This window comes from Diabrotica virgifera, chromosome 4 (assembly GCF_917563875.1).
Source record: "Diabrotica virgifera virgifera chromosome 4, PGI_DIABVI_V3a".
In the NCBI taxonomy this organism is placed as follows: Eukaryota; Metazoa; Arthropoda; class Insecta; order Coleoptera; family Chrysomelidae; genus Diabrotica; species Diabrotica virgifera.
In genome coordinates, this window is record NC_065446.1 from 151770261 (window position 1) to 151794786 (window position 24526).

A 24526-nucleotide genomic window follows, 5' to 3' on the forward strand; every position below is an offset into this window, starting at 1 on the left:
AAGAATTATTCACAGAAGAATAACCAACAAGTGACAGAAAACAATGTTCTCGACTGGCTTATTTCCCTTCTATTCATTTTCCTAAGAAAGCTCTTAATGAGTGATGCACTTCTACCTACTAAATTTAATATAGAAAGAAGAGATAGAAAATACTTTAGCACTAAACTTCTGAAGACCCTATACCTTTCAAAAATCTGGGGACATTACAGTAACAACTATAAGGGATTTTAATGCAAAAATCGACCATGTAAAAATGTGAGTCCATAGTAGGACCGACCATTCATACGGACTTGGTGTGCGCAACGACAGAGGAACTCCCATAGAGCTACGTCAACCATAGAACCGTTGATTGATAAATACGGATACGAACCAGTATATTTATTAGTCAACGATAGAACTACTATTACGTCAAGAGCCATATCCTAGTAGTAACTAATGTGTTTTATATACTACTTGATGGACGTCCGTATACAGGAAAGTCACCAGCGGATAAGGGTAGCAACATAATCAGAAATGCGATTGATTAAGTCTTAATAAAATATTAAGTCTTAAGAAATACTACTGATCAATTTTTTTTCGGATGCCGTTTTTTCTTATAACCCGTCGTACTGTAGCCATTTGACTAACTGAACCTATTTCAATCGTGTAACCTTCTGGCTCACGTTTTTACTGTTAACGACTACTTACGTAGCCGAGACCGGCGGCTTTAAGTGCCCTCTTCTGCGCGGTAGCGGCTCAATTCAATTAGAAATTGAAAAAATTCTAGCGGCTGGGCCGGGATCAAACTTGGATCAATAATTATTATTCTCGTGTTACACATGCCAAAAACCTATTAATTATACACACCTAAATTCACTCCAAATTAGAATTAAACATTGGTGACAGGCAATGGAGCTTCCGTAAGAGTGTTGGTATAAGAGAAGCACTATCTGCTTTATGTTCTTATTCAGAAATGCTTATGACTCAAAATTTTTACACCTGCTTCGTAGACTACAAAAAAAGCTGTTAGTACTAAACATTAGGATAAACATTAGGTAAGCAGCTATGACATTAATATGCATTTTTATTTTGTGTTCTCGTACTTTTTGAATTACATATTTGTCTACTACATATATGTGTGAAAGTACCCCGACTTACGCGAACCCAGAGTAAAGCGTCGTTTTCATGCTACGTCTTATTGTACGTTTTGTGTGATAGGACAACTCCTATACATTTTTCGATTCGACAAGACGTACGTTTTGCTATTTACACGTCACATTATACACTGGACAAAACGTACGTTTTGTCGTACGTTTTGCATGACACTCAAAACGTACAATAAGACGTAGCGTCAAAACGAGCCTTTTAAGAGTCGTTTTCACGCTACGTCTTATTGTACGTTTTGTGTGATAGGATTTGTCCTATCACACAAAACGTACAATAAGACGTAGCGTGAAAACAGCAAAACGTACGTCTTGTCGAATCGAAAAAATTAAATCCGCTTATTCACAAAACGTACGTTTTGTCGTACGTCTTGCATGACACAAAAACGTACAATAAGACGTAGCGTGAAAACGAGCCTTTACACGATTTTCAAATCTTGTCGATTTGTTATTTGATATGCGATTTTAAAATCTTGTCGATTCATTATTTGAGCGCCACACAGTCGTTTAGTTATCGAGGAGATATAATTGCCACCCACACACTATTGCTCATCCAATGTATTATACATGTTTGGACTTTTCTCACGGAATTAGCGATTTTATTTTGTATTAAGTATAGTGATGAGCGAGACTGGTCTTGGTCTTGGTCTTGCAGCAAGACCAAGACCAAGACCAAGACCGCCTTTTGGTTGCAAGACCAAGACCAAGACCAAGCTTGCAAGAACAAGACCAAGACCAAGACCGAACCTTGCAAGACCACGCAAGACCAAGACCAACCTGCAAGACTCTTGCACTTTTTTGAGAAAAATTGGTTTTTATTATTTAACTTTATATTTTTAGTTCAATAATATATACTGACATTGTAAGATACCTTAAACAATATCGAATTTTTAAAATACATAATATTTTGGTTATATTTTTTAAGTCGTTTTGATTAAGTCAACAGGTTTGCATTTTCTCAACCTTCAAAGTGTCCAGAAGGCAAGTTTTCAAACGGCGACAGTTCAAGGACAATTGAACTTACTTGTAAGACAAAAAAATGTAATTATAATAAGGGTAATCTATTTAAAAAAAATTCAATTAAAAACGGTTTTTATGTACCAGTAGTTTTCGCTTTTTTGTCTAATAAAAATACTGACACTTATTTTAATTCTTTTCGCATAATCGAGGAAAATGTAGGTCGTTAAATTTAAAATGAATACAAAAAATATCATAATAGATTTTGAAAAAGGATTCACAATGCTGTGAAAGCATTGTGGCCTGAATAAAAAATAACTGGTTGTCGATTGTAATGTGTGAAGCTTGGTATCGCAAAATCCAAAGCTTAGGTTCAGTTTCTGAATATAATGACAAAAATTCCGATACTGGGAAATTTCTAAAATTATTTTTTGGATTAATTTTTTACAATCAACGAAAGTTGGAAGTTGAATTATTTGTGAAAATCCCGGATGACAAACGTGTAAAGCATTTTACTGATTTCATAGTTGAAAACTATTTGGAAGAATCTAGGTTTTCCCCAGAAAGGGCCAGTAGTACAACTAGTATGTGCCGCACTTAAAATGCATGCGCATCATTTCAGTGTGTTTTAAATTCTAGTTTTTACTATCCACATCCGAATATTTTCAACTTTTTAAATGTCATAATGGGTATTCAATCCAAAAATATGTGAAAATAAAAAGTGCGAATAACTCGTGTTACGAGAGCAATGTAGTTTAAATAAAATTAAAGAACTGTAAGATAACAAATTACACAATTAAGCGTTTATAACTCCCCATTAGGTTTAGTTATTATGTTATAGTATTAGGTCTATAAATAGGTATGGTAAATATGTACGTATTTACTAAAAAGTATGTTTTAGTTAGTTTATAAAAAAAGTTAATTATATTAAATAATGATTAAATAGAGTAAAAAATATTTGATTTTTGACTTCTCTTAAAAAAATTTAATTTATGTTCTTAAATTTGACCCTCGTAGGATAAATACTACAGTGTTCGAGTGAAAGGAGCAGATCATTATCTGTTAACAACTATAAACCGTTTATCCCTTTTCGTAAAATCCGTGAATTGAAGGTCCCCGATCATTTGTGGCACCTGTAAGAAGCTCTTTTTCTTTAACATTTTATTAAAATACAGGGGCAATAAACAATAATCCAGACTCAAGACGTGGTCTGAAGGCAGGCGGCAAGTATCGACAGCATGCAAAACACAACGTGACACAACCGAAGGCCGGCAATTGCAACAAGGGTTGTAAATGCAGGTTTTTCCTACCGATAAACATTACCATTATAAAAATATACTCTAATCTCTTTATATAGAGAGAAATAATTAGGTCATTAGGTGAATGTATAATGTTAAAATTGGTATCCGTTTGAAAATACATTCTACATTCTGTTAAAATTTTAAAGCAAAAAATATAGTTTCATTCTTCACATCTTTATCTATTTCAATGTACATTTTATTCGAAATTGTTTGGTTCAAATTATTACTACCAAAAAAGCAAGACCAGCAAGACTCTTGCAGCAAGACCAAGACCAAGAACAAGACCGGCTAGTGCAAGACCAAGACTGCCTTTTAGCTGCATGACCAAGACCAAGACCAAGCTTGGAAGAACAAGACCAAGACCAAGACTAGCCTGGTCTTGGTCTTGTTCTTGTTTTGCTCATCACTAATTAAGTATTTCTTATCTACAGTTTTGTCTAATGGAGAGTCATCTAAACGAAGTAAAACTGATCGGCCTGTATCAAATAAGAAAAGAAAAACGGTATCTTTGGAATGTAAACTTAACGTAATTAAAGATTTTGAATCAAAAATGAAATTTTGTGAATTATCAAAGAAGTTTGATCTATCGGAATCGACGGTCAGAACAATTATTAAGGGCAAGGAAAAAATTCTCGACGCTGTAAAAAGTCTTTGAATTCCACCATCATACGTAAACGTCATGGTATTATCGCCAAGATGGAGACAATGTTAAAATTATGGTGTGATAATCAGGTGAATGTGAAAAATTGTCCTTGTAATTGGCATAGCATTGCAGAAAGCGGAGAAGCGGCAAGTGCTGACAAAGAGGCGCGTCTGGCTGTCTACAGAAATTAAAAGCTATAATAGGTGAATCTGGCTACACCAAACAAACCATATTTAATGTAGATGAGACTGTCCTGTTCTGGAAGAAGATGCCTAAGAGAACTTTTATCGCACGCGAAGAGAAAACCTTTCCAGGTTTTAAGGCTGCCAAAGATCGACTGACGGTGATGGTTGGGGCAAATACAGCTGGTGATTGCAAGTTGACACCACTCTTAGTTGATCGCTCAGAATATCCAAAAGCATTAAAAAATTAAATCTAAATCTGGCTTGCCTGTGATTTGGAAGTCTAATCGTAAAGCTTGGGTGACAACTTCCCTTTTTGAGGATTGGTTTGGTAATCATTTCATACCTGAAGTCGAACGTTATTGTCAATCAAAACAAATTCCATTAAAAGTAATGCTAATCATCGACAACGCTCCAGGTCATCCTCCTAAAACTTTAACTTTTGACCCACGTGTGAAAGTTGAATTTTTGCCACCTAATACAACCAGCTTACTTCAATCGATGGATCAAGGAGTCATTAAAACATTCAAGGCTTATTACACATGACACCAGACGATCATTTGCACATTTGTTGAAGTTATAAGAGAAAACCACGAGCTCTCTCTTAAAGACTTTTGGAAACAATTTAACGTTTTAGATGCAGTGATAATCACTGGACAATTTTGGAATGAAGTTTCACAAAAAACGTTGAATGGCATCTGGAAAAAACTGTGTCCTTTTTTTTCATCACTGACAATGAAATGGAATTGATGCTAGAGCCTGATGCAATTAGTATTGCTAGAAGTTGTTGGTATCGCCCTGAAAATAAATTTATAAGTTGATAGTGTTGTCATTGAAGAACTGTTGAATTCCCACAATCAGGAGATGACAATAGATGACCTCATAGAAATGCATGAGCAAGAACAAGACATTGAAGAGCTTGAGTGTTTGGATCCAGTTCAATAAGAGGATCAAATGACAATAGGAAACTGAAATGAAGGCCTCAGTTTAATTGACAATGGGTTAACAATTTGAGAAAATGGGGACCACAACAAAGGAAGCATTTTTTCTACTAAACAAGGGATAAAAAAATTATTAGCCTGCTATGAAGAAATTTTGCGGGAGAAAAAAATCTTTGAGTCGTCAAACTACTTTGTTAGATTTTATGAAGCCTTCTACATCAAAATAAATTGAATTGGCAAATGTATATTTGTATATACTAAGATTTTAATAAAAAAAATTTGTGTAAATTGCATTTTTTTTAACTTCCAGTCCCAATTAAAATAATTGATATACATGCAATACATACATATATTTATAGTCCTGTCGCCAGGGAGGGTACAACGGCCTCCTTTGTTTAGATGGACTTACCCAAGTTTTTTTTATGTATTTTAACACGTAGAACACGAATTTTTTGGGTAGCAGTTGATCCGGATGTCGATAAGATTGTTATAAACAAAGAACTTGAGGAATTACATAACAGCGATTTCTCGCAAAACAAAACATTTTTTTGAATTATTTTGGGCCATTCTAAGCAAAAAATGTTCTGACAAACTTTTTCGTAGGATGCATAGTTTTCGAGATAAACGCGGTTGAACTTTCAAAAAACCGAAAATTTGCAATTTTTGAACCCGAATAACTTTTGATTAAAAAATAACATAGCAATTCTACTTACCCCATTTGAAAGTTCAAGTCAAATTAAATCGGTTTTGATTATTTGCATTGCTAAAAATTTATTATTTTATTGTTAAACAAAGCTATAAACACTGTTACTAATAAACCAAGTATAAAAGTTACACTGAGAATAAATCAGGTATAGGCAAAATCACTACAAATAAACATGGAATAACTTAGATATAGGTTATACACGTGGTATAACCCCTTGTTTAACTCTGGTATAACCTATATTATGACTGTCAATGTCATCAGAGGCAAAAATATATATTATCTTTTGATTTGTTTTGTGAGTAACTATATAATAAAAAAATGTGTTTAAGGGGTGTTGCGGCTGTCGAAGAAGTTGATAATTTAATTAACATGATAGAAAATACACGAAAAAGGAAACTTTTCAAAGATAGAATAAATCCCTTTTCACAATATATACACCGATAAGGAATTCAGAATTAAATATCGGTTTTCTAAATATGGTGTAAGGTTTTTAGAAAACTAAATAGGTGATTCACTTATTTGAATTTGATATTGCATGAAAAGTTAAGTATATAATGCACAAAAAATTTTAAGATGATTCGTCAATTAGTTTAAATTTTATTCAATTTGTTTACACCTTTGGACAATTTGGGCGTCGACACGTTAATAAAAATCATTTTTTAATAATATTGTGGCTTATATTTCCCATTATAAATAGTTAAAAATAGGTTAATTTGGTTTGTCAGTTACAGAGAAAAATCAAAATTGACATATTTGACATAATATATCGTTGTTGTATGTATTTGTGCAGAAGATTGCAACGTTGCCAAACTATTCTTCTTCTCTTCATTTAAATGGCCTTAGCTGCCAGGGCTATCCGGCCAGAAACCGCCAAACTATTATTTCGGGATAAAGTGGGAATACTTATATCTAACTTATACCGAGTTTATTAGTAACGAATTATTTTCGTACCTACTATGTATAATCTACCTTATACTTAGGATAACTATTCTAGACATAAATACGGAATAACCTTAGAATACGAGTGTTTTATTAGTAACAGTGATGTGCTTGAGTGATGTTTTCAACGATCTCTCATTTAAAATCGAACGAGTAGGTAGAGTAGGTACTCTAGGTACAAGTGCAAGCGAGGCAATTTTTACGTAGCATGCTTTAAAACGCATGTACTGGGAACGGGAAACACTATGTGTTTATAGCTTTGTTTAACAATAAAAAAATAAATTTTTAGCAATGCAAATAATCAAAACCGATATATTTTGACACGAACTTTCAAATGCAGTAACCAGAATTGCTATTTTATTTTTTAATCAAAAGTTATTCAACCGCGTTTATCTCGAAAACTACGCATCCTACGAAAAAACTACGGTCAAATTTTGATACGGGTATTTTGACAACGACATCCGAATTGGACCTCGAAACGTTAATAAAATCATTTTTTTAAATAAAATTGTGGCTTATTTCCCATTTAGAATACCTAGTTGATTACAAAAATGCCAGGAAGGAAATAGCTTCAGGACAACATTTTTTATATTATTTTTTGTGTATTCTTTCTTCCACGTTGCCAATCATTTTTTCCTTATCTATGCCTATACTTGGAACTCGCGTTAATTAGCATCCTTTATTAAACCTTTCGAGTTAGTAAGGATTATTAATAATATAAAAACTGCACCTGTATTAGTTTGAAACCAACATTGTCGGTTTCATTTTTCTTGAGACACTTTCAAATCGAGATTCAAATCGAGTTTGGTCAATCACTATTATAAATACTAAACATTACCTATCTTGACAAACAAAAAAGAAATTACTATTTAATATGATTCTGATCGATTTCCCTGCCATGATAAATACGTTTTTGTTGAACAAAGAATTATTTGTGTTCAACGGGTTCTCAGATAAAAGGACCGGTAGCCTGATTTTATCGCCGGTACCATTCAAGTACCATCCGTTCGATTTCAAAAGATCATTAACATACCTCTGGTCTGGTACCGAAGAATTCGACGCATACGAGGGAACAAAAGAAAATTATATTGGTCAAAGAGATTCAATTGTGACGTAAGACGTATACTGAATTGCGAACTGCAGATCCATACAATAAGATTAGTCGCAAACATATTAGAGTCACTATTGTGAGACTTCTATCCCACATACAATTACAATTTGATTTCAAAGGGGTGTCAACTAAGTTCCCATTATGGTCGTATTATTTCATAATTTCTACAAGGCATATCTCAATCGTTTTTATAGCTTGTTATCCATGTGTTCCATCTACTGTTACCTATTTATATTAAGAATATAATATATGCCTCTTCTGTTTATTTCCAGTCATCAAAGTGTCCCGTCGTTTCACCTTATTTGTGATTGATCTCTTAACGATGTTTTTTGGTATATGGTCTTCAGTTCAGTCTGTAAGTATTTGCTGCTCATTTCTCTTTTAGCCTTAGGGCGTGTTCGATGGCGTCTCTTGTTTTTGGCTTTGATCCCTATCAGCAGTTGTCTCTTCATGGCTCCTTATGTTTTCTTGATTTTATCCAAGCTTATTTTTAAAGAGCTTAACACGTTTCAAATGTATTCAATTTATAATCATTGTATCCCATCAGCACATTCCATTACTATTCTTCATGTATTGGTTATAGCAAAGATTATATTGCCCTAACATTACAGTGCTATGTATGGTCAAGATTGCAAGTATGTTTTTGGACCTTCTATAATAGGCCTCTGCAATTTTAAATTTATATATTCAATATTCAAAACCTTATCATACTTTTCCTGCTGTATATCGTATATCGTAATATATACCGTTCTAAACTGTATTTCTAAGCTCATTACAATCCGACAAGCGAGAACTGGCGGCTGACCTTCTCGTATTGTGTATTTCTCGCTGTGTACTTTCGCTCTAGGTCACGCACCAGCTCTGGCTTGTCGGATTGTACTTATTTTAAAAGAGAAATTTCTGGGAATCCATAGCTTTGATGCTAGTTTTCATGTTCCTTGTCTAGTTAGATAGAATAGAGCAATCAAGAGCAGCCTTTTTGAAGAAAAGGAAATTTCTAAGTAACCAAAGACTCAATCTGCAAATCCGACATCAGATGGTAAAATGTTATATTCTTCTTTGTGGTGTCGAAGCCTGGACTGTTAATGTTCACTTAATGAGAAAGCTGGAAGCTTTTGAGATATGTCTTTTTAGGAGAATTTTGAAAATACTATGGACCCATCATATTACGAACAAAATGGTGTTGCACGGAATGGGAACAAACAGAGAACTTTTGACCGCCAGTAAAAGGCGAAAGACAGCATATTTTGGCACATACTTAGAAATGATATGTACGAGTTGTTGCAGCTGATTATGAAGGATGAAATCGAAGGAAAAATGGGTCAAATATCCTGGCTGAAAAAACATTCGCGACTGGACCAGGTTGAACACACAGAGATGCTTTTAAGAAAAGCAGAAGATAGAGACGAATTTGCAATGTTTCTAGCATTCTAGCCAACATTCATTAGTGGAGTTGGCACTAGAAGAAGAAAAATTAAAAGTATTAGAGGATACAGTAAAATAAATATATATGAGTAGAAGCTAATACCTATTCAGTCCCTTGACTCCCTCGTATATTCTTCGGAAGTGACCAGTTTCTTTTTACACCCACGTTCGAAGAACTCCATTTTTATTGACTTTTTATTCTGGCAATTAGTCGAATTCTGCAGCGGTATTACGACTGAGCAGTCTAGCGAAGAATTAAGAAGATATTTTGATGAGCCTAAAGATAATGCGAATGACTTCACCTATATGGCTGCCCATCAAAACATTCATTTTTTTTATTTGCAAACAAATATTTACTCGATTTCAGTGTGATGAACGCAATTAAAAAGTTGTTTAACGTATGAAAGTAAAAATGAATATAAATAGACAACAAATAGTTCTGCCATAATCACGTTACGTTAGTACCAGTGATAACGAGTTAAGCAGGTATCGTGGTTGTTAATATCGTATTTCAGTAAAGCATTCCTAGCTTAGCAGCAAAATAATATGGTAAATGTAATTAGTATTGGGTGGGTGTTAAATTACTTATAAATAAAGTATGTTGGCAGTGTACTCACCAACAATTTTCGCTGAATGAACTGGCAATTAATACGTAACATTTTCAAAATAAAATTTGGTTATCTTTTAACATTTTTTTTGATTTAGCAAAAAAGGGATTTCACACGGCAAATGTTATGGAATATTATTTTCATATATAAAGCTAAAGCCTCATTTACACTTGGCAGGTTTATTGGCCGAAAGTACTTGCGGCCACTAAATTTGCACATCAGGAAAGTGCACTTGCTACTTGTCGTCAAGCGCTTGCTAGAAGTTGAGAGCTGAAAATTTATTAATAGCTTAACGGTGTCTAGTCGGACAAACTTTGATGTATAGGAACACTGGAACGGGGGAAGTTTTAACTGTGGAACGTGATTTTAATTGTAGAACTTGTCATCCTGACAAGTGTATGATTGTGAAAACTAACAGGTTGTTAGTTTATTTAACAGCAAACTTTATATAATATATGAAAAAATGTTCGTCTGACAAATACGTTGGGCATGTCAAATGACAGGAACTATGTTGGTGATAAATCAAGTTCAAGATGACAAGTTCTGTTCGACAAAATACATGGGACGTTTTCGTAGTCTGACGTTCGAAAAATGTAACCTGTTCCACAATTAAAACTTTCCCTCCTCTAGTGTTCCCGTACATCAAAGTTTGTCCGACTAGACACCGTTAAGCGATTAACAAATTTTCAGCTTGCTATTTGTTGGAATGTTAGATGGAAATCAGATAATTTCATTTTTAAACATACGAAAAATATGAAATATTATATATACATCAGCGGGTGTTCTACAGCATCCGCCGTTTCCCGCATCCTATTCGCCATGCTTTTCGATTACGATTATCTTCCTCGTTGAGTTGTCTACTGTTCATTGATTTCTGTACATCTTGTATCCATGTTCTCTTCGGTATGCCTCTTTTTCTTCTCTCGGGTGGTGCATACTGGATTATTTTCTTGGGCCATCTGGTTGGTCCCATTCTCTGGACATGCCCGTACCATATTAATCTTTTTTGTTCTATTCTGTCTATAATATCCTTTTCTACTTCCATTCTTTCTTTTATTTCTTCGTTTGGGATATGCTGTAGTTTAGATATTCTGCAGCTTTTTCTAAGCGCGTCCATTTCTAAAGCTTGAAGTCTTTTATTTTGTCGGTCTTTTACTTCCCACACTTCCGAGTTGTACAGGACAATTCCTTCCACGATAGTTTGGTAGATTTTTTTCTTTGTCTGATTTTGCAGTCCTGTACTCCACCAAATGCCATTCAGCTGTTTTATAGCTTTTCTTCCTTGACTTATTCGATATTCTATATCTTGATCGCATGTGGAGTTTTTGTCAAAAATAGAACCTAGATATTTAAATTCATCACATTCTTTTATGTATTCCGCTTCTAATTCTAAGTCTTCAATCACCTCCGACTACAAGGTATTCAGTTTTCTCCATGTCCATTTCCAAACCCCACTTTCGGTACTCCTCTTTCAATTTTCTAATCATGTAACTGGCGTCATCTTTATCAGCAGCAATCACAACTTGGTCGTCAGCAAATAGCAACGTATACAAATAAGAATCTCCTACTGGTATCCCCATTGTTTGGCATTTCCTAGTCCAATATTTTAACACATTTGTAAGGTAAATTTTAAATAAAGTTGGCGACAGACAGCATCCCTGCAAAAGGCCTTTCGAAGTTTCAAAGGTATTTGAAAGTTTCATTCCAATTTTAATTGCTGTTGTTGCATTAGCATAGAGATCTTTTATTGTTTGGATGTATTTTCTATTTAAAGTGGTTTGTTGTAATACCTTAAACATTTTTTCTCTAGGAACGGTATCGTATGCTTTTTTTAAGTCTACAAATACCATGTGAGTTTCTAGATTTCTAGCAGAACGTTTTTCTAGTAGTTGCCTTATACAGAAAATGCTATCTGTGCATGATCTACCTGCCCTAAATCCACTTTGTTCTTCGGAATCTTGCCACTCCCTTTCTATCCGTTTCTTTATTATTCGTCCGTACAGTCTTCCAACTGAGCTGGTCACACTAATGCCTCTGTAACTATTACAATTTTTCCTACCTCCCTCTTTGTATATAGGGGTATAGTTATGGAGTTTTTCCACTCAGAGGGCACGCCACTATTGCCTGAAAGGCATCCGTTGAATATTTCAACTAAAATTTCTTTTGCCTGTGTCGTGCTGTGCTTAATGAGTTCAATTGGAATACCTCCAGGACCAGGAGCTTTATTGTTTTTCAATTCTCTTAACGTTAGTTCTAGTTATTGAATTGTTATATCTTCTAGTTGTTCCAGGTTGTTTGGGGCAATGATGGTTTGCCTTACATATTCCTGTCTATTCTCTTGCAATATGTTTCTAAAGTATGTTTCCCACTCGTTTATATTTATAAGGGATATCTGGCATCTTTCTTGTACGTTTTGTCTTGTATTTGATATTGTTCTCCAAGCTTCTCTGCTTTTTGTTCCTCCCATAAGAGTGTCTATTTCTTCACATTTCTTCAGCCACATATTTTCTTTGGTTTTAATCACTTCTTTTTTGTTTCCATTCTTATTCTTGCATAGGTTTTTCGGTCTTCTGAGCAATTGGTACTGAGCCATTTTTGATATGCTTCTTTTTTTCCCTCGTCTTTTCTTTTAGAGAATCTGTAAACCAAGGGTGATGAGTGTTATTTGAGGATTTTTCCCCTAACGCTTCGAATGCAGCTTCATATAAGCACTTTTTTAGCCGATCACATTTTTCATCTGCTGTTCTTGTATTAAACTGTGTATTGGTTATCTTTTGGCTCAGCCTTAATTTAAAAAGAAAGGAGATTGAATTATCTTTCAGTGCGTCGATGTTGTAGTTGTACTGAGGCGGGTGTTCTTCTGTAATCTCTTCCTGGGTTTCTTCAATTTTGTTCTTCAAGAGATATGGAAAGTATAGATCTGCTCTGAGTAAAAAGTGGTCAGTTCTACATTCTGCACCTCTATAGACTCGTACATCTTTCGTCACAATTGATGATTTCTGCTTCATGATGACGTAATCTATAATTGATTTCAATTGTCGGGATATAGATTTCATTCAAAGATGAAATATTGAGGAATATAAAATTAAAAGACACATGAATAAATTAAAACGTAAATATGCATTTAAAAAACTTTTAAAGGAGTTACAAAACTAAACACGATTTAAAAATATTGACATAAACATAAACATACTGAAATCGAAGATGAAAACTGTTTATAGGCAAGAAGGGAATAAAGTTTTAAAGTCTAAAAAAAGTTGAACTGGTACTGATGACTGTTCAGCTAAGAGTATACGACAAAGCTTCAAAGCTGATATGGTTTACCGCAGCAAATAGTTTTTTATGAAGCATTGTTATGAGTAGGGAAAACAATGATCACGGACAAGCATAGAATTCCTCTAAGAATGGAGATCTTTAACTGCTATCTCCTCAGTCGGTCCCATTTACTCAGAATATTTCTACGCCTTATCCAATCTCTAATCCAAACTGTTTTTCCCATCTGTCTTGTGTGGTAACATAACTATTAAATTATTGGCAATTTCACCTTCTAAAACACTAACAGCAGCACGCACTACGGCGGCACTTGGAGCCATCTTATTTTCTAACTGCTAGCAAATAGACTTGTAAATAATATATGTAGACGGAAAATCACAAGCAAGTTTAGTGGCCGCAAGTACTTTAAGCCAGTAACCTTGCCATGTGATAAATGAAGCTTAAGGCTCATTTAAACTTGGCAAGTTTAATCGTCGAACGAGCCGAGCCTCGAGCCAAGCCGAGCTAAGCTCGAGCTTGTGACCATTCCTATCTTGAATATAGATAGACAATTTATGGACATCATTTTATAGATTACATAGATAAAGTAATAATTTTTAGGATGTTGGAACGTGACAAAAGATAAAATAAAATAAGTTTGATGTGGTAAAATATTTTTTTCAACATCAATTTTAAAGATATTTGTTTATCTTTTGTTGAATGTTAATATATTATGATTAGCTGTATTTGTCATATTAATATAAGTAAATTTTCTATACTTTCATTGTACACAATATAGATTTTATTTATTACTTGTTATTTTTTATTAAAAATGTTACAAACCGAAATGGTATTCTTATGTAGAAATAAGTGTCAAGAAAAACAAATTAGTTTAATAGCAAAGTTATGGATAGATAACACCACAATAAAAGCTTTAGATAACACCACAAAAATTGTTAAAATACTTCTTCATTTAGTAAGGGTAAACGTACACTTACTCTTCTCTTCAACAAACAAAACTTTGTGCACCATTTCGGTATCTGTGGTCATCTTTACAATTTTCTGTTATGCAATTTTTACGATTTTTCAGGTTGTGATTTGTGGTGGAATAAATAGAGCTTTGGAAAAAAGCAAAAACAAAACTTACTTATGTATATCTTATTATCCAATTTAAGATGAGATTTCCGTATTCATACTTACTTACTTATTGTTTCAGAAAACGAAATCAAGATAAAATTGGTTTCCTGGTTGTGTGCTGTTGTTCATTATTAGTAGTAATTATCGATTTTGTTATTTATTCCTCATCATTTAGTTAATGAATAAATGAATTAACTGATATGCATGTGGTGTAATGGACCCTGTCATATTCTGCAGCAGTGTGTATTAAAAAATGCAAATGTTAAGTTATAAATGAAACGTCATTTAGCGAAACCAAACACGACACCTATTTTACCAACAACCCTTATACCTTATAAGTAGAGTATTGTTTTCATATAGAACAAAGTTTTTCTTTTAAGGAATTTAAATGAATACTGAAAAATTAATGTCTTTATATTCTGCAAATTCGAAAAGATTTTAATTGTGTAAACATTTATCTTTTCACTGGATAATAAAACAAGAATTTCAGAAATGTTAAAAAATGCTGAATAACGAATTATTTGTTACACATTAGTAAAAAAGTATATACTACATAGTATTTTAAACTACCTTTTTAATCTCATGGATATGCTAGGATTTTTTATTTACAAAGAAAATAATGTATAATTACCTATGCCAAAAAAGTAGCATCAGCACTAATCCACAAAGTAGAGAAACACAGGTCTCGACAATAATATTTTCTGTCAGACCAACTGTTTAAGCAAAATATGAGATAATACTATTTGAACATGATATTTTACAGCCATACTTCACAATAAAATGGCGTCTTGACATTTGGCAAATACGTAGGGAGAGCTTATAAACAGTTAAAATTAAAATGACAAAAAAGCACCCATTAAAAATCGAAAGAGTGTGAAAATAATGTGTAAGATATGTTTCTCTGAGAAGTAATTTACATACTAATTCTCTGAAATTATTGGAAGGTAGCACTAAGATGATAGACTAACTAGTAGTTATAATAAAAATGTCACAATTTACTATTTTATAGCCAGCGAAATTGATAGCACAGTCCCCACAGCAGATATAATTTATGCTACTGGTACAGATGTTGATTATTTTATGCATGTAAGAATTTCTTTTAGTGCTAATGATAGTTCATAAAACTAAAATTATATTTAATAAAAACAGTTTAACTGTTTAAATACAGTTTATTATTTATAGTGCAGTCACCGAAGGTAGATATGAGCTATCACCTCCGATTTCGTTGAATCTCCATCGATTTTCAGGAAAATTGGTGACAGCATTAGAGGATACCTCAAGGAACAAAAGTGACATGGCGCCAACTTGCGGTTTTGCCCTGGGGTGGATGCCACCCCTTCAAGAGGGTGAAAATTATTTCATTAAAAATAATTCCATAAATCGATAGAGAGACAAATTCTAAGCATATTTGCAAAAAATAAGGTTATTAAAATAAATCATTATTTTTTAAGTTATTAAAGATTCAAGATTTTAATTTGTCGTGAAAAAAAAATACTTGTTACAGCGGTTTTTCATAAATAATTCAAAAACTATCAATTTTAGTAGTATAAAAGTTATTATTGGCAAAATTGAAGATAATAAATAATCAAATAAATTCCTTGCACCTTTTATTATTTACTCTAAGTGAATTATAGATAATTGAATGTATTTTCAGTGAGTATCTACCTACATACTCAAATCTAAGTATTTAAGCTTAAATAACGGGAAAACGATGCAATTTTATACAGTAAAACCTGTCAGTAATGGCCACTAAAAATGAAGAAACTATTGGCCGATATAGAAAGGTGGCCGGTATTTCCAGCTTTTGTAGTCCACAAATACATAAAAGATAATTGCAACTTTGTTTATTTTGTTAATAAAAGCAAATATAATTCTATACATAAACGGAAACTACTAAAGCTACTTTAATATCCTAATATAAAACAAATCTAGGTAGGTGCATACTATACTACGAAAAAAAAAACAGATTGATGTTAAGCTTTTTTAAAGAATTTTCCAATTCCTTTTTATTTTTTATATCCTTTGATAATTTCAGTTTTTACACCATATTTTTCGGCCAACTTTTTTGAATTTAAATCATACTTATAAATAATGATAAACGTTTCTCTTTTACAACGCTTTTACGACATTTTATTATAGTATTTTAAGAACCTAGTAAACAACGGTGCGGGGTGAAATTGCACCCCATCCGTATATCCATTTTTTTTATATGTGAACGTTGGGGAAATTGATTTGAAAGATAATTAGAACTTGTATATTATACATACTATGAAAAATAATTTTACAAACAAGGTAATTATTTCTTGTTTAATAAAAATTAATTATCGTTGCAAGACGAACACATGAAATTTTTCACAGAGTAAGCAACACAAAGTTTTTACACAAAATACAGTTATGCCGGGGCTTAGGGTCTTTTTTCTCTGGTGGAACATCAGAAACGCCCAATTAAGGATAACATGAAATTTTCACCATTTGCACTCTACACTTATTTTTCCAAAAATAAAAAACGTAAACGCAGATTTTGAAATGCTGTAATGGGTGGAATGTGTATAGAATTGAATTTAATGAGAATAAAAAATGGACAAAAATAAAAAAAATAATTAAAAAGGATAGGTGAGAAAAACGAGGTCTGGGGTGCTATTGCACCCCGCACGGCCTTACGAGGGTTAAACTCCTGTTTAGGTAGATACAATAGGTCCTAATAAATAGTACTGGGAATTTCCATCAACAAATAGACAAAATGATTTTAACAAAATTATTTCGGCCGACATTCACATTCAATTTCTATAAAAAGGGCTTTAAAAATATGTGATTATTTGGCCGCGTCCGTATTATAAAGGTGGTCGTAAATAGCAGGTCATAAATAAGGGAATATACATATAATTGGTTTAGGGAATTTTGAAACCGGCCCTAAGTGCAGGTGGCCGGTAACACAGGTTTTACTGTACATAGATACTTAACGAAACTTTGTCTTTAATTTTGCTAATGAAAACTTTTTTGTAAAAACTTACAGTTTTTGAGTTATTTATGAAAAACCGCTTTAAAACATGAATTTTTTCACGAAAAATTAAAATCTTTGATCTTTAATAACTCAAAAGGTATATATTTTAATCACTTTATATAACATATTTTGCTTAGAATTTATCGCTCTGTCGATTTATGGGGTTATTTTTAATAAGTATAATAGTTTTCACCTAGAGAAGGGGCGGCATCCACCCCCAGGGTAAAAGCGCAAGTTGGCACCATTTCACTTTTGTTTCTTGAGGTATCTTCTAACTAGTCACCAATTTTCATGAACATCGATGGAGGTTCAACGAAATCAGAAGAGAAAATCTACAGTGACTACATATACACTATTAGAGTTAAAAATTTGCATAGCTTGATAAAAAAGTAAGGTTTTAAGCAAAATGTATTAAATTTTTTTTTAATTCAGTTAAAATCTAATAAAATTAAAGAATAAGGTAAAGTCTAACAAGCTACACTTATAAGATAAGAGGCTCATTAATATTCTGCTGAGCAGGGTGCTATTGTTAGAGGTATAAAATTATTTAAACAAGGGATCATTTCATGAAACAGGTACCTAGACCCTTTGTTTATACAATTCCACATCTCGAACAGTAGGACCCCGCTCAGCTGAATATTAATGAGTCTCTGAGAGAGCATGTTAGACTATACCTTGTGTGTATTTTTATTAGGTAGTATAATAACTCCCTTTTGACCATACTAAACAGTTTGGATCACTCCTCTTAAATTTAATTGACTGCCACAATACTTGTTAATGCAGTAAGACTATTCGGCAGGACATCTCGGTAAATTGGAGTGATTGACCCAAGATGGAAAATTAAGGGGAAATGTAATGTAAGGACGGGTGGGTTGTGATTGCGCGCAGCGGTCAAATACCTCCTGGGGTACTGAAATTTACCTTTAAGAGGGTTCCTGTGATTGCGCGCAACGGAAGGATTAAGGCAGGTAAACAAAAGTTGTGTGATTGCGCGCAGCGGTATATCAGCAGCTCTAATACCCGAAAGTTAGGTTTGGACCGAAGGGTTAGGTCTTCCTCCTTTGAAAATTGTACTGTATAATATATAATATATTAATTTTTTAATTAATTATGTGCAATTAAATAGCATACATTTACAAAAAAAAATTAAAAATATTAATTATGAAAGAACATTAAAATATGTAACAAATTTGATAGAGAAATTTAAAAATAAAGAAATATCCAGAATAGAATTTGTTAAAACTATATGTTATAAGGCATGTTCAAATTAAATGTCTACATATGTACATTATTTAATACAATAAATATTATTTATTATATTAATTATATTAAGAAACACTATTTAGTTTTTTTATCACAACTATTTCAATGTAGTATTCACTTGTTATTATCTTAATTTTTTAAAATTAGCAAAATTTCCGTTCAAAACGAATAAGAAGTAAATAAATCTTCCGTTTACTATAATTTACGACTTTGCGCGCAATCACAGCATACCTTTTTAAAGACGTGCGCGCAATTGCACCATTGGCTTAGACACCCTGTTGAGAACCCTGACCGCTGCGCGCAATTGCAATCTGCCCGTAAGGACAGTCGACCCCCATAGTTATAAATGCAAAAAAACTGATACAAAAGTATAGTTCGTCAAAGGAAAAACAAAACTAGCCTTCGATCAAATATGTTATATTAATTATATGTAATGGACATATCTTATATTGAATACTTTCTAATACGTCGAATAATAATCTCAGATCCGCTTTATCTCGGTCCTTTTTTAACCTTTGGAAATTTTGCCAGTATGAAAGCTACGCGTATTTTTCATACTGGAATCTAAATAGGACTTATAATTGGCATTGAACCATTTCAGTAGATTTAGTAACAACAAATGTCTCATACTTCTTCTCTTCTTCTACGGCACTACAGCCTTGAGCCTTGGCCACCTTTATTTTTTGCCTCCACTCTCCACCCTTGCTTGTCTGTGGCTGCTCTTCTCCATAGACGGACTCCTAAAAGGGCTTGTGCATCGCTGTTTACTGTGTCTTTCCAGCGCTTTCTTGGCTTTCCAACCGGTCTCTTTCCCTGCATTCTAGAAATGTCTCATACACTCTTGTTAAAGGTAAGGCAGGTCAGTGGCGGCCCGTGAGGTAGTGCCATAGAGCCATGGCACTACCTTGCTAACTATCCATAAACATATTTTTTATCTTCAAAACTTTTTAATTCCTGTTAATTTTTTTGTGTGTATTTCTTTTGATCTTCATAAATTATATAAAATATGGCAACTATGGGCGTAATACAATCCCTGCCGACAGCGAAGAGTATTCGACAGGAGAATCTCCTTCGCGCCGAAGTCAGTACTGGCACGACTAAAGGGAGAAAGATTTTACGAACATTCTATGTAAGTGACAGAGAAAGAGCTATATTGGACTATTAGTATACCTTAACATTAGAATCTCTGTGCCAGGCACGAGGGTATGAAGCCAGGTCTATTTATTTTGAGTTTCTTTACGTGCTGGTTTGTCGCTTTTATTATGTATATTTTCCGTTAAAAAGTTTTTGTATTTATAATTAAACTTTTAGTGCATCATGATCGTGGGTATTTTGATAATATTTTGATTATTTCTTAAGTTTAATTTATTAATTGACAGTAAAGATTAGTATTTTAAAAATTTTTTTGGTGGTTTTTCGCTAGAAAAAAAACTACAAATGTTATAAGGTGTTGTGGAGCTTTCGAGTTAGCTTTAAGAGGTCACGACGAAAAAGAAAATTCAGAAAATAGAGGCATATTTAAGGAGCTGGTCAATTTTAGCGCCGAATAAAACAACGACTTAAAGGTTCATATTATTTAAAGTACCAGATCTTTCAAAGGCCCACCTTCTCCGGACATTTAGTTGCTTCTAATTTATTTATGTCGGAGAAGTTTTCTGCTTATAAGCATCAGTTCTCCGAATCATTTCTTAATGAAACATGGAGACAATTTTAATTTTTAAGCAAAACTCGGTTTAAAACTGAATTGGAAGTAGGTACTGTATTAGCGAGACGAATTAAGTACTACCTCTGGGGCTGTTTCGCTATCGGTTTTATTGTAGAGGGAAGGTTTAAAAAGCACATTTGAAGAAACTATTAAACTTTTAAGTATTTTAGTTACCATTCCTATATCAACATCTGAAACCTAGTGCTTTAGGTATGCTATCTGCAGAAAAGCATTTTGTAAATTGTATTGATAATTTTAATTATAAAGTCATTGAAAACTTTGCAACCAAAAAATAGAAGAATGAACTTCATATAGATATCGTAAACTTTAAAAGTGACATTACAAAAATTTGTGCATGTGTGTGAATAATGAAATAGTATTATTTTTATAAATTCTTAAATAGAGACTAAATCGTAATAACAATTTTCAAACACTATCAGCAGTAAATGCTGGTGGTAGGTTAAGAGGTTTTTATTATTAATTAATTTACGAAACTGTATTGATCAATGTTGGACAATTGCTTGGCACCTCAGATCAATAAACTTAAGATATGTACATAAGATAAAAGTATCCGCGCATATTTTTTTTTAGTTTTTGTTGTCAGTATACCTTTTTTTTTGACAATATCGTGAATCCGTCACTAAAAATTTTGGCGGCTGCCCGAGTTGTGGCACTACCTTCTTAAAGTGGTACGAGCCGCCACTGAGGCAGGTTACTTTTTTAAAAAGCAACTCAAAAAACTCCATCGGTATTTCTCATATTTTTGTTGAGTTTTCTATACATTTATACCTACCTACTAAAAGTTTGTCAAATTTAAATTCACATATAACACATATCAATGGTAGTTTTATTTTGGAATTTGCGTTTAAAATTTATAAATTTTACGTATTTTCCATTTTGAGCCACTTTTTGCATATCGTTAATTTTCTTATGGCAAAAATCAATCATCGGTAACCGGGAACAGTTTTATTAAAACCCTAACTCCTAAGTAATTTTCAGTTGAACGTTCCTTACAGATGTCTCCATCCTCAACACTCCGTTAAGATAAATACCTACTCCATAACTTCGATAAACGAACTGTCGCTCAGTGCAGTTAATTGGTGGATCAAAGCTTCATACAAAAGCTACAATCATAATTATAGAATAGACGAATTACTAACCGTTATCAGAAAAAAATACAAAGGATAATAAAACAAGAGAATATTAAAACCTTGACAAATAACCAGAGCTCCAGAATATAAAAGACTTAATACGGCTGGTAAAGATTTGAAAATTCTCCTAAATAGAAATCAAATTACCTAAGATATAAAACGAAAATTAAGTATATAGAAAATCTAATACCTGAAATAACTGAAAATAACAGACTCTGGAAAGCTACAAACAAAATTAACTGAAAATACGAGTTTCACCTGAAAAATAACTGCTACACAGTAGGTAATACCTTCTGGGGTTTCTCTCACATCTACTATACTCACTAGATTGATTACTCCATGAAAATGAAATTCAGTGAAATAACCAATATGTATTATCTAATACAATATTTTGTTCAGTTTAAAGCATAAAAACGGATCATGAAATTTGACATGCGCTATATAAAGGCAGCTAGCACAATTTGTAAGTAAATTATTTGTGGAATGATGGTTATATTATCAATACACATTCAAAAATACTATGATAAACATATATAGGCCTGGATCCCGCGTTCCAAAAAAGTTGATTAATAGCAAGCTGAAAATTTGTTAATAGATTAACGGTGTCTAGTCGGACAAACTTTGACGTATGGGAACACTGAAACAGGGGAAGTTTTAATTGTGGAACGGGATTTTAATTGTGGACTGTGGAACGTGTCATCATGACAAGTTTATGATTGTGAAAACTAGCAGATTGTTTTTAAGTTTACTCAATAGCAAACTTTACATACTAATATATGAAAAAATGTTTAGCCGACAAATACGTTATGCATTTTAATAAGTCCGACACCTAGAACATGTCAAGTGACAGGAATTATATTGGTGGTAAATAGCAATCTGATTTTTGCATGAGAGTTTAATGGAAGGGTAACAAATCAATGGGGCAAGTGCTGTCCGACAAAATACATGGAAAGTTTTCGTAGTCAGACGTTCGAAACCTGTAACCTGTTCCACAATTAAAACTTCCCCTGTTCCAGAGTTCCCGTACATCAAAGTTTGTCCGACTAACACCGTTAAGCTATTAACAAATGTTCAGCTTGCTATTGATATCTAAACTTTTTTTTGGTACGCGGGATCCAAGCATAATAATATTAGGTATCCCGTGTAATAAAAATAAAACTTATTCCAGTCCCAAACTTATTTATTTTTGTTGATGGTGAGGATAAGCACTATGTTCAACAGCCTGTTGTCGAGGGCAAAATGTCTAGGGTCAGGAATGTGTCAACCCCGTTAGCGGTTGAAATAATAATTTTATCGGTGAACACCGTGTAGTGAATGAAGTAAATATGTATTTATCACTTGACATACCTTATGGTTGGTTTAAATCAGTTTAGATGAAATTTTGAATTAAAAAAGTAAGACTGGATCGTTTACAAAAGTACGTACAAAGGGTTATGTGTATACCTAATAAATATAATGTAATTTTTAGATTTTCTTATCTTTTCTATGGCATTTATGCGAAATATATCTTAAAAAATATGTGAGGAATCCTCCTCATCTATATTTTCTCCTTCGTAAGGACGTAGTGGCGTCATGTAATTTGTTTGATTAATTCTGTCCAATTAGGTATGCCGCTCCTGTGCGTGTTGTTCTGCTTCGGAGAATGAGTACCAGTCATGTTCTTTATATGGTTCGACCATCGTGCTGGAGATCTTCCTCTGGATCTTTCGTCTACGTTTCCTTCAACTATCATTCGTTCCATGTCTTCTCTTCTTCTAGTTAGGTACATGTCCAAAATATCTCAGGATATTGTTTGAAAAATATTATTTACCAAATGAATATTTAGTTATCTATTTATTTCAGCACTCTACGTTTGACATGAGTGTAATATTATTTCATGGGGTTTTATGTAGGTATTTTAAGTTGGTTTAACTTTTCATTTTGTGGCCAATGGTTAGTTTATTTTTAAGGATTGATTCAACATGCGGTTATGCAGGTAACTGCCAGAGTCAATTTGGAATTACCTATGTTTCAATTGAACTTTTTATCATAAGGAGAGTGGAGTCTTCAGTAATAAAATATCGAAATTTTAAGAGTCTACGCAATTATTCCTTTTATTAAACCTGTTTTGTTTTTAAAATCTTGTGATGCACTAAATTATTAACGTCTACACTTACCAATTTTCGATCATTTACTGTCACAAAAGTACAATCAAGAGCAAAAACTAACAACAGAATCCAACCACTAGGAACATAATAAAAAAAAACAAAAACAAATACACGGAATAAAGTGTCACATCCCCCGAAAACACGTTTGCCACACGATTTCTGTGTAATAGTAGAGTATCGGGTACAACTACTTCCCGCAACAGTTAGTATACGACTGAATTTGTGAAAATCGGAAGCTGGCGGTGTCGTAGTGGTGGGCCCGCGTCGGTGATTCGTCCAAGACGGCTCTGCCTCCACGGCCTTTGCGGCCCCCTCCTCCCACTTTGCACCAAGAGGCGACTGCTCTTGCAGACTGTGCGGACGTTGCGTGTGTTCGTGTAATACCTTTGGTGCAAAGAAACTAAATTTGCCAAGCAGGCAGCATTATACAATAGACAACAAACTCACAAGGTCACGCAAATGTTCTCTCAGAATTGTTTAAATTATTGAATTCTCTTATAATGGTCATTGTCAATATTGACAATTTTAAGCTAATTCATTTGTGTCTGAATTTGAAAACAGTATTACAGGCGAATCAACGAAGCACTAAAAAACCCAAAACCTAGAAATGTTGTGCAGTAAGATGAATCGTCATGCAACTTTTTGCATTCGATTCAGGGCCGGTTCTAGTGTTTTGAGCGCCCCGGGCAAAACAAAATTTGGTGCCCTTTCATACAAGACATCCGCAAATTTGTATATTGTGTGTTTGTATAAAAATAAAAAATATAGAAAAACAACGACAAAAAATCAAAATTTGACAATAAAGAACGGTGTAAAAATATATGTATTTAAAAAATATTACTGTAATAAAAATATTTAAATAGTAAATACTGATTCAATATATGGAATCGGAATAGCATAACAAGCGCATTTGCA

The 24526-nt window shown here is 33.3% G+C and overlaps 1 protein-coding gene across 1 annotated transcript in view; it reads right to left on the reverse strand.

Annotated features, from left to right (window-relative positions):
• Positions 1–23897, reverse strand: part of LOC114330575 (early growth response protein 1) — a 453598-nt gene extending 429701 nt beyond the window's left edge. The window contains exon 1 of the mRNA XM_028279963.2: positions 23621–23897. The gene's annotated coding sequence lies outside the window, so the exon portion shown is untranslated. The remainder of the gene's footprint in view (positions 1–23620) is intronic.
• Positions 23898–24526: the final 629 nt, after the last annotated feature.